This window comes from Tupaia chinensis, unplaced genomic scaffold (assembly GCF_000334495.1).
Source record: "Tupaia chinensis unplaced genomic scaffold, TupChi_1.0 Scaffold143824_1, whole genome shotgun sequence".
Lineage (NCBI taxonomy): Eukaryota > Metazoa > Chordata > Mammalia > Scandentia > Tupaiidae > Tupaia > Tupaia belangeri.
Window position 1 is genome coordinate 242,280 of NW_006203674.1, and position 10,310 is coordinate 252,589.

At 43.7% G+C, this 10,310-nt stretch overlaps 1 long non-coding RNA gene across 7 annotated transcripts in view; it reads left to right on the forward strand.

Annotated features, from left to right (window-relative positions):
* Window positions 1-10,310, forward strand: part of LOC102470563 (uncharacterized) — a 58,457-nt gene that overhangs the window by 43,656 nt on the left and 4,491 nt on the right. For 5 of the 7 annotated variants that reach the window (XR_003547308.1, XR_003547309.1, XR_336957.3 and 2 more), the window contains one exon: window positions 4,776-4,945. The exons of the other annotated variants lie outside the window; for them this stretch is intronic. This is a non-coding gene — a long non-coding RNA (uncharacterized LOC102470563). The remainder of the gene's footprint in view (window positions 1-4,775; window positions 4,946-10,310) is intronic. 7 annotated transcript variants of the gene reach the window in all.

Genomic DNA, 10,310 nt, shown 5'->3' on the forward strand with positions numbered 1-10,310 from the left:
TTTCCCTAAATCTCCAATTCCTCCCTGCTGTCCTAATCCTGGGAGGCAACTTCCTCCTTGTATTTAGTCAGGATGGGTGAGGTTATGCTGCAGTAACAATCTGAAAATCTCAGTGACTGACACCATCAAAGGTTTCTTTCTCACTCACACTACGTGGCCATTTCAGATCACTGAGAGATTAAAGTCATCTTTGTGCACGTCTCATGGACCCTTATTCTCACCTCATAAAAGCCCTTCTCTGAAATGGACTTTCTCCTCTTCGTTTTCAAAGAAAGAGGTTTCTTTTCTCTTATTTAAAGATAACTGCTTCACATGAACTCTGGACCCCTATGTCCTCTGAGATTTTGTTTCCATAAGATGTATCTAGTTCCTCCATTTCTTACAGCTCCAGGTTCTTTTCTCTGTGTGCTTCAGTTTCCCTACCTCAGAAAGCCCTGTGTTTGATTCTATTATACCTTCTAATTTTCCCTCCTCCATGTTCTTCACTCTTATGATCTTTGCTGATTTCTCCTCTTCCTGACATCTGAAATCTCAGTTTTCATGAAATCTGGCATTTGCTCCCAAATGATACTGAAACCTTGCAAAACAAATAACCATTGAAGTCTTTTTTTCTAGTCCATTATTCTTAGTCTTTGCAATGTGGCAATATTGATCATTTACTCATTATTCCTACTCTCTCCTTCTTGGATCTTTGTGTACCTGGTTTAGGGGTTTTCCTCCCAGTCTATGTATCCTCCCTATCCGTTCCATGATGTTTTGTTTCTCTCCTGTCTTCCTATCTGTGAGAATTCTTCCAGAACCTTCTCTCTGTCCCTCTAACCCCTTTGCCCAAGAGTTTGCTGACCGCCATCTCCATTGCATCTCTTTGGTGGATATCTCCAGCCCTGGTCTTACTCCTGCTACTTCAACCTCATCGTTCCAACTGCTCCTATTGTTTTCCCATTTGAATTACTTCAATGCCATCACTTCCAATGGAACATATTCTTACTTCAAGTCCTCAAACTTCGAAAAGCACTTAATTTTTTTCACTTTGGAGTCACCATTTCCCCCCCATCTAGTAGAATCTCATAGATTGTTTGTATTTTCTTTCTCCATTTCTGATTTTTATTTCTAATATTCCAAGTGATAAAATTTCCCCCTTGAATGAGCCCTCTCCTTTTTGCTCTTGCAATGCGGGCCATATCTAACATAACTTAGACCACAGAGACTCTCTGGCTAGCACTGTCTGCTTGGTTCTGGATTCTCTCCAAGTAGCCATCAAACTGCTACACCATCAGAATTTCTTTTTCACGACAAATCCCTGCTGTGAACCACCCAACAGAGCACCAAATCCAGACTCCTCAGTTTCGAATACAGTTTGACTTCATCCAACCTCATTTACTCCTCTGTCACTGACCATGCATCAACGCCTTCTAGCTAAGCTCATCCGGGTTCATTCCAGATTCTCTTTGCAAATACTCTCATTCTTTTATTTGAGTTTTTCTTCCCTGTCTTTACTTCTCTCCTCCTTTCCTTCCCACTGTTTCTGGTTTTTTCTTCATTATTTTTTCTCTTTCTTCTTTGCTCTATTCCCCCCATCCTTCATCCTTCTTCCTAACTTATTTTCCTCTTCTTTCTGCTTTCCCTAATCTTAGCCATTTTTATATATCTCATTCAGTGACCACCTCCTTCATAAAGGTCTCTCTCACTGTTCAGGCTTACACTGAACTTTTCTCTTACGGTGATCAGACTTAGTTGCAAATAGTTTGGTAGCTAATTATTTAATATATGCAATTCTTTTCTTTCTCAGTAATTCATGAGCTCTTTGAAGCTCTGCATAGAAATCACCACAGTAGTGGGCACGTGGCTATAATCAATGGATACTTATTAGCTAATTGATTTCTGTGAGATCTAATGGAAAGAATAATCTTTTCTCTCTCTCTCTCTCGGCATATGCTTGCCAAGGAAAGATAGGGAGACAGAGAAAGAGGGAGAGGAGAAATCACCTTCCATGGGAAATGGTCATGCCACAATCCCTTTTGGTTCATTTCTCCCTCCTTTCAGGATTTTGGGCATATGTGTACACATCTCATCATGTTTCTTAACCCGCCAGGTCTGGGACTTGAACCGTGCATTGGCCACATGGGATTCAACTACTTTAACCATCAGGCCATGGAGTGAGACTAAGAATAATCTTTTTAAAATTCTCTTACACTAGGAAGAATTACAGCTGCTGATTTCAGGGAATTATATATATATATATATAATTTGTATTATATATATATTTTTTTTTTCTCTTCAATCTTATATGGAGAACTTTGAGCCCTGAAAGAGCAATTGAGGATTTCAAAGTCCCAAGACAACTGATTTCCTTGAATATCCTCATCTGAACTGCTATTCAGCTAGCTAATTTGTACTCTAGAAACATTTACATTGCTTTTATGCCTTCTTATACTTGCTTTTCCCATATTTTCCATCTTCACCATTATGATGATGAATAATAACGCTTTCATTTACATTAACTCACTTAATCCTCTGAGCAATTCTTTTAGGGTTGGTAATATCATTAGACTGGTATTGTTCATTTCTCCCTCCTTTCAGGATTTTGGGCATATGTGTACACATCTCATCATGTTTCTTAACCCGCCAGGTCTGGGACTTGAACCGTGCATTGGCCACATGGGATTCAACTACTTTAACCATCAGGCCATGGAGTGAGACTAAGAATAATCTTTTTAAAATTCTCTTACACTAGGAAGAATTACAGCTGCTGATTTCAGGGAATTATATATATATATATATAATTTGTATTATATATATATTTTTTTTTTCTCTTCAATCTTATATGGAGAACTTTGAGCCCTGAAAGAGCAATTGAGGATTTCAAAGTCCCAAGACAACTGATTTCCTTGAATATCCTCATCTGAACTGCTATTCAGCTAGCTAATTTGTACTCTAGAAACATTTACATTGCTTTTATGCCTTCTTATACTTGCTTTTCCCATATTTTCCATCTTCACCATTATGATGATGAATAATAACGCTTTCATTTACATTAACTCACTTAATCCTCTGAGCAATTCTTTTAGGGTTGGTAATATCATTAGACTGGTATTGTTGTTATCCTACAAAAATGAGGGCAGAGCTCAAAGAATTTCGTCTGGCTCAAGATCACACAAACAGGACTCAAATCCAGTTTTGTTTTTTTTTAATTGATTCAAAGCCCTTGGCTCCTCCCACCGCTTTAAGTTCATTCTGATCCAGATGCCCTTCTTCTGGGCTCACATGGTTTCTATCCACCACAGCATTTGCTACAGGGGAGTGCAATTGTTAATTCACAAGTCTCTTTACTCCCTTAGATTATGAACTTACTGAGAGTAGAAATCAGGTCTTATTTCATCTTGTAGTTCCAGGGAATAACACAGGACATGATGGGTGAATGTCTTAATTAAGGCATAAAGTAATGAATTAATGAACAGGAGAGGATTATGACTGTTCTGTCCACGGTGTAGAGGACTTAGCACAGAACTGCACATAGACTATATACTCTCTGTGGCATTTTCTATAGGATGGAAAGACAATTTACAAAAGTCCTACATCTTAAATTTCTAAAATTATCCCTCTCTCCTCTAGCAGTTCAGTATTTTTTAAAAAAATACATCTTCCTAAAGTCTGTGGTCTATTGTAGAGATTACAGCTCAGACAGACTTTATTGTGAATTATTAGCTATCTGAGTGGCTTAGGGACACGTGATTACTCACCCTGACCTCAATTTTCTCATCCATATAGTGGGCAAAAGCATAGTAAAAAGTCACAGAGTTGTGGGGCCAGCAAGTGGTGTGGTGGATAAGGGTGCTGGATTCCCACATGGCGGACCCTGGTCCAAGTCCTGGACCTGGTGGCTTGTTTTCTTGCTTTCCCCTTCTCTCTCTCTATGGTGGTCAAAAAAAAAATATAAATAAATAAAAAAGAAAGAAAAAAAATACAAACAATAACAAATGGAATGAAATCAATAAACCATTCTTTAAAAATGATTTTAAAAAATTCATAGAGTTGTGAGAATTCAGTGGCATGATGTATTTGAAGCCCTCAGCATAGATCCTAGAGCACATAATTCGTTCATTGAAAGTTATTGTTCTAGGAAAGGTGATCCACATACTTTAGAAGGCACAGAGTCTGTAGCATGGGGCTCAATAACTTGCATGTTTTCAATGTCAAATCTGCAAAGATTTTCCCCAGAGAATGTAGACAATGATATAGATCACATGATGCCTAAACTCTCCCTTTATCTGAATAATTCTGAGAAAGGGTGGAATGAGATGGTCTTGGCAGAACTACAGAGAGTTGGAACAAAGAGTTGGCTGCCATTTATATTTGTAAAATGGGGCCCTTATGCCCCCTCCCATCCATCTCCTACCACACTGCGCTCCCAGAGGTCTGTGGCTGAGTATAGAGATTCTAGCTGAAGCAGACCTGAGTCACACCCAGAGTGGCTGCAGTGCATCTGTGTGTGCATGTGCACACATGTGCTTGTGCATCTGTGTGTGTGTACGTGTGATGCTTCCTTAATGGCCTGAGCTGCTACCAGGTGTCCAAAGGCAATGAAATAAAGTATCACTGTTAGGTATTGCTGAACATATTTATCACATATATAAATTCATCTCTGGGGGCAGAGAGCCATATAAATAGAGTTAACACCACATTAATGCTGCTTATCAACAACTTCAAGGCTTTGGATTTAGAGCAAAGTTTGGGCCACATCTCCATAAAAGTGATCTATGTTTGACTATTTATAGATCCCTAGGAAAATAAACAGCAGCTACTTCCTTCTCACAAAGCACTGCCTCAGCTAGTCCATTTTATTGGTAAAAAGAAGGCTGATGAGACCAAACTACACACAAAAGTGGGAAGGAATTGATCTTTGGCATCAGAAAGGAAGACCTGGGTTCAAATTCTGCTTCCACAGGTGGGTGAACTTGAACACACTGTATTTTCTCTAAGCCTTGGTTTTCTTTTTCGTACAATAAGGATCACTATACCTGCTGGGGTAATTCAATGACTCATATCCATTCCCCGTATGCTTACTGAGGATATATTATGTACTGGGCTCTGATGTTTTAAGAATTAAGTGATATTACAGATGAGTATTTGACCAAACGCTGGGCATATAGTAAATATCAGTAAGAGTTATCTCTCTTCCTCTCGAGACAAGCAGTTTGACCTTTCCCCAGGGAAGAATGAATCCACCCTTCTTAGGGAATGAGTCAGATCCAGATATTTGCAGACTGACTTCATTCCCTGTGCCCCCCCACCACACCCCCCAGTCCTCCTCCACTCCTGGAACTTTTCCCTCAGGGCTCTTGGGACCAGAATACCCTACTAACTCTGACAGATGATCTTCGAGGGGAGAGAAATCTCTGACACTCCAGGCCCTAAGTGACAGCACAAGGATATTCAAAATGATTCTGCTCATGCTAGATAAAGGCGACTTGTCAAAGGCGGACAGGTTGTTTTCAGCACCAGCTCATGGGAAGCCTGACAAGTGAATAGCTCTACCCACTCTAGGACCAGGTTTGTGGCCTTCCTTGAAGGTGAGAAAGACACCAGGGTCACATGGGGGCAGAATGCTTGGGAAACACGTCAACTGAGTGGGAACATCGATAGAAAGGAAGGGTTACTCAGCAAGGGATCCAAATCTCCCCTTTCTAGTACAGGCTCACTCCTTCCTCAACCCCTGTACTGACTGCATCCTTTGCTCTGGGTGTCTTCTCCACCATGGCCCTAAGGATGACCCACTGTCCACTCATTCACTCCTTCCTGATGGTAACCTCTAGCCGACTCTTGACTCTCTCCCATCATGGCCTCGGCCACAGCTATGAATGCAGAGAAATATAACAACATAATCCTCTTCACACCATTCAGTCCCCAAAGGTCCTTATTCAGAATTCTCCATTTATCTGGTCATTAGATCTAATTAAATCCCTCCAACTTAGAGCATTGATGAGTGGCACCACTTTCTCTCACCAATTAAAATAGAGAAGATTAAAGAATGCCCTCGACACTTTGTCCTTGAGAGGGTGGTCGCAGGGGAAGAGGCAGAGGAGGAGCACAGAAGACTGTCCTTTATCTTTGAAGACAGGGTTGATGTAATGTGGGCTCCTGCCAGGAAAATGTCCTCTTTGTGGGGCTCTGTGGTCACGAATGTACATTAAGTAGTCTGTTGTGTCTAATAGAAATATCTACCTCTTTTCAAAGAGTTTAAACCAAAGATTGCTACGATAAGATACCAAAGTGGGAAGCAAATAGGGAAGCCAGGACTGGAGAAAAGGGAATTAACCAATGTATTAATTTAACCCAAAGTATTAATGAACATGTTTGTGGCAATTATACAACATCTAATTTGAGCTTCCTAGTAACTAAGGCAAAAAAAGGAAGCATGAGATGTTAACATTGCTTTCCTCATTTAAAAGAGGTACACACAATTTCCCACAATTCCTCATTTTTAGGATATATATATATATATATATATATATATATATATATTCTATCTATCTATCTATCTATCTATCTATCTATCTATCTATCTCCGGGTTCCAAATTCTACAAGGAATTTATCATGTGGTATTTCATTTAGGAGACATCAGGTGATAGACAATATTTTCAACAATATCACTTAGTATTTATTGTCTTACATTTGATATGCCAGGTTCTGGGTGTCCAGGGCTTTGGAATAGTGCTTTCTTCTTTGAAAGGTTAATGTGTCTCTGTTGGGCTTGAATAGTGCCCTTAGCTTGATCAGGACAGTTTTCAGGCCAACTCAGCTCACAGGTCAAGCAGGAGGGAGGGAAAAGCCACTGCCTCCTCCATCACATCTGGCTCCCCAGCGAGGTCCATCTGAAGTACCCCATTTTTTTTTCCTTTATAACAACAGATCCTTCTCTTCCCTCCCCCACCAATGTGGTAAGTTCATGAAGAGTCATCCGACTGAAACAAGGGTCTGGCACTTGGAGGAACAGGCAGGGCTCCACGCTCACCCCCTGGAGACCACTTCTGCATGATCTCCTGTCTCCCCTTATCGCAGCATTATTGGAACAGGCCTTGACTTGTCACTCTGCTCTTGACATGTGAGGGAGTTATCGAGCGAGGACATGCATGAGAATGCTCTGTTGAGCGTTCTCTCGTATTCAAAGTGGAATACACCCTTGTGTGGTTGAATGGACTCAGAGAGGCAGAGGAATGAGTGATGATCCCAGCTCACTACACCCGCGATTTTCTCCCTGCCAAGAATCAGTGAGAGGGTGCAGGCTTCCGCTCAAGCACAGACCTCCAGGAAATCATGTCTTCCCCCAAGGAAGATTCCTTAGTGCATGACTTCCTCTGTTCTCATCCCTGATTCCTTCAAGGGATCAAAATAGAACGTTGGGTTCAGGGTCAAGCTTATGTGCTGAATACCCCACTCCCACCCCACCCCACCCCATCCTTAGCACTCAAAGCTCTTTGTCTGGGTCTCGGCACCCCAAGACTCTCCAACAGCTGTGTTCACGGTTCACTATGGCTGAGAATAGGGAGGAATCACAACCTGCTGAAAATGCAGGGAAGAAAAACGCTTGTCAAACCTGCCCTGACTGTGGTTGTTTCCAGTGCACTCTCCACTTCCAGCCAACGCCCCCTGAACCGTCTTGTGTCAGTTCCTCAAACAAAGTCGCCTCTTCTCCCTCTGATTTCAGTGGAGAATTTGAAAAACCTTTGCGGAGTGAGATGAGCAGGGAGCAGCTGCTAGTCATGGTTTTCTTGAATTAAACCGAGTGCATTTAGTTGTCGGAGAGAACCGTGGCCCTCACAACATTTCCTTGCAGGTTCTTAGGAGGAAGGAAGGAGGTGCCTTAAACCCTCTGTGTCTTCGTTAATAAACTGGGGCCGGCGGCTTGCTTTGCATGTGATGATTCAGAGAGAGATCATGTATGTCGAATGTGGGCATGGCTCTCGTCACATTGGAGGGTGCTTCATGGAGGTCAGCTCAGTCTGCATCCCTCCGCCTGTTTTCTTCCTTTTCCTTCTTCCTTCTTCTTTTCTAGGTCCTTCGCCTTTCTCCCCTGTTCCTTGGCTCATCCCTGAGCTCTAAGGTATGCAGAGAAGCCTGCATTGCAGTAAGAGCATCCTCTCCAAAGGGGGCGCTCTAAGATCAGGAAAAAGGCCTTTGGGAACTTGGCTGCCTGGCTGAAGACGGCTCGCCGGCACCTATAGCTGGACATTTAAAAAATGACTTTTATGAAATCTTTGCCTTGATATGCTATCAATTTTTCCAGATGCCTTTTCAATATCTGTCTACAGAACTGTATGAAATTATAGTAAGTCCTACAGCTGGGGGGTGGCGTATGACAGACATCTCTGGCTCGGATGAAAGGAGCTAGCGACAATCTCCTGGTAGTAGGTCCAGGCTGGGGGGTTGCCAAGCCGCAAGCCTCCTGCACACAGGATTCTGGGTCCACCTAAATGGGAGGCCGTCTGCAGCCTTTGCCCCTCACTTCCCTCCTGAAGGTCAGCACCTCCAGGCAGGGAGACCTAGGCTGCAGGCCTTGGGCAGTGCAGGCTGAGAAACTGTCCTGTTGCCTCCCTCTTCTACACAGACTTCAAGGCTGGATGAAGAGGGAGTGAGGGGCTGAACAGCTTTCTCCAAGCCCTCCTGCACAGAGCCGGGAGAAAGTTGTTAGAGGAGGTGAAGAGAACGGGAGAGTTTCTGTAAATTAGAATCCTGTACTCGTCAGCCTGTCAAGATGGTGGGAGGGAATACCCATGCCCCCAAAGGACTCCCAGCAACTCACATTCCACTTAGTACCTTTTGGGGCAAGGTAGGAGGACACGTCCCACCAAGTTCTTGAGAAAAATGATACGGAAAAGGTGAACAGTGCCTGATATGTAGACCCCCCCGCCCCTCACACTGTGAACACATGCGTGTGAAATAAAGTGAAATCCTCCCTCCCTGTGGGTCTATGCCTTTGTGAGACTTTGAAAGGGAAGATCCGGCCTAGCTCTGTGACACACTGCTAAGACACTGTGCTCTGTGGGCTGGGACCATGTGGGAGGCCCTGTTCAATTCCCAGTCCAACTCAAAGGCCCGTGTGCACCTGTAGCCCCAGATATCTGGGCGGTTGGGACAGGAGGATGGAGAGTTGAGAATGGCTGGGCAACGCTGCGACACTCCATAAATATAAAACTAAGCCGAGAAGGTCCACTAGGAGATAGCTAAGGAGGGCTGTAAGTGCTTCTGTTTCAACAGAGGCCTAGGTGCCCCATAGCAGCCCCAGGGATGGGAAGGTGACAGGAGTGCTGCTGTGTCCTCTGAGAGCTCGGCCCATGGGGGCAGGCACAGGGGAGCCCAACAGGAAGAAGGTCCCGGGCATGAGCCACAACCACCTGCGGGCTGCTACTTAACAGCACTTGTCATTTTGTCCGCTTTGTCCACCTGCCAAACCTGCTTCCACCCAGCACTCCAGAGCGGGAGGCCGCCAGGACACCCATCTGCAGCAGATAACAGACGGCTCTGCGCGAAGCGCAGGAAGTTAAGAAGCTTTTCCTTGCTGTTGTGGAGAGACCTCTGGCTCGAGGCAGTGCTCTTGGAGATACTGTCAATTACAAAGCTGTCCTTCAAGCCTCAGGGCTGGGTTGCAACCACCCCTGTTTGCCATGGGTGCTCCTGCACATCTGGGAGAAGCCTCGGTGCTGGAAGCCCTCTGGGGCTTGGCTGTGGGTGTGCCTGGTTCTTCTAGGGCTCAGGTGTGAGCTGTCAAGGGGACCCTATTTAAAGGGAAGATCTTTTCCTCTCTACCATATTTGTATGTCAATCCCGACCACAAATGCCTTTGACACCCACCCCAGAGTTTCTCACACCATTTGGCTCATAAGGTCTTTAGTTTCAGTAATTTTTCATGGTGTCCACAGACCAAAGGAACTAACTGTCCATTTCTTTAAAAAAAAAAAAAAAAAAAAAAAAAGAATTAGCTAGGTTTGGGGTCAGCAGCTGGCCATGGTTTGAGTCCTGGACCCAGTGACTTGAAACTCACACCAGGGACATGGGCATACTCAAAATAGGAGAATGGAGGAAAAGGGATTGCAGCATGGTCATCACCCCTAGAGCATAATTTCTTACTTTCCCTCTCACTGTCTCAGTCTCTTTCTCTCTCTGTAGAGAGCGCACATGCTTGCACACGGCCTAAGACAAAAACCAAACCAAACCAAACCAAACCAAACCAAACCAAAAAACTCTTAAAAAATAGTTAGAGTGGGAACCAGCAGTTAGCGTAATGGCTATGTCGCTGGACTCCCACGCAACG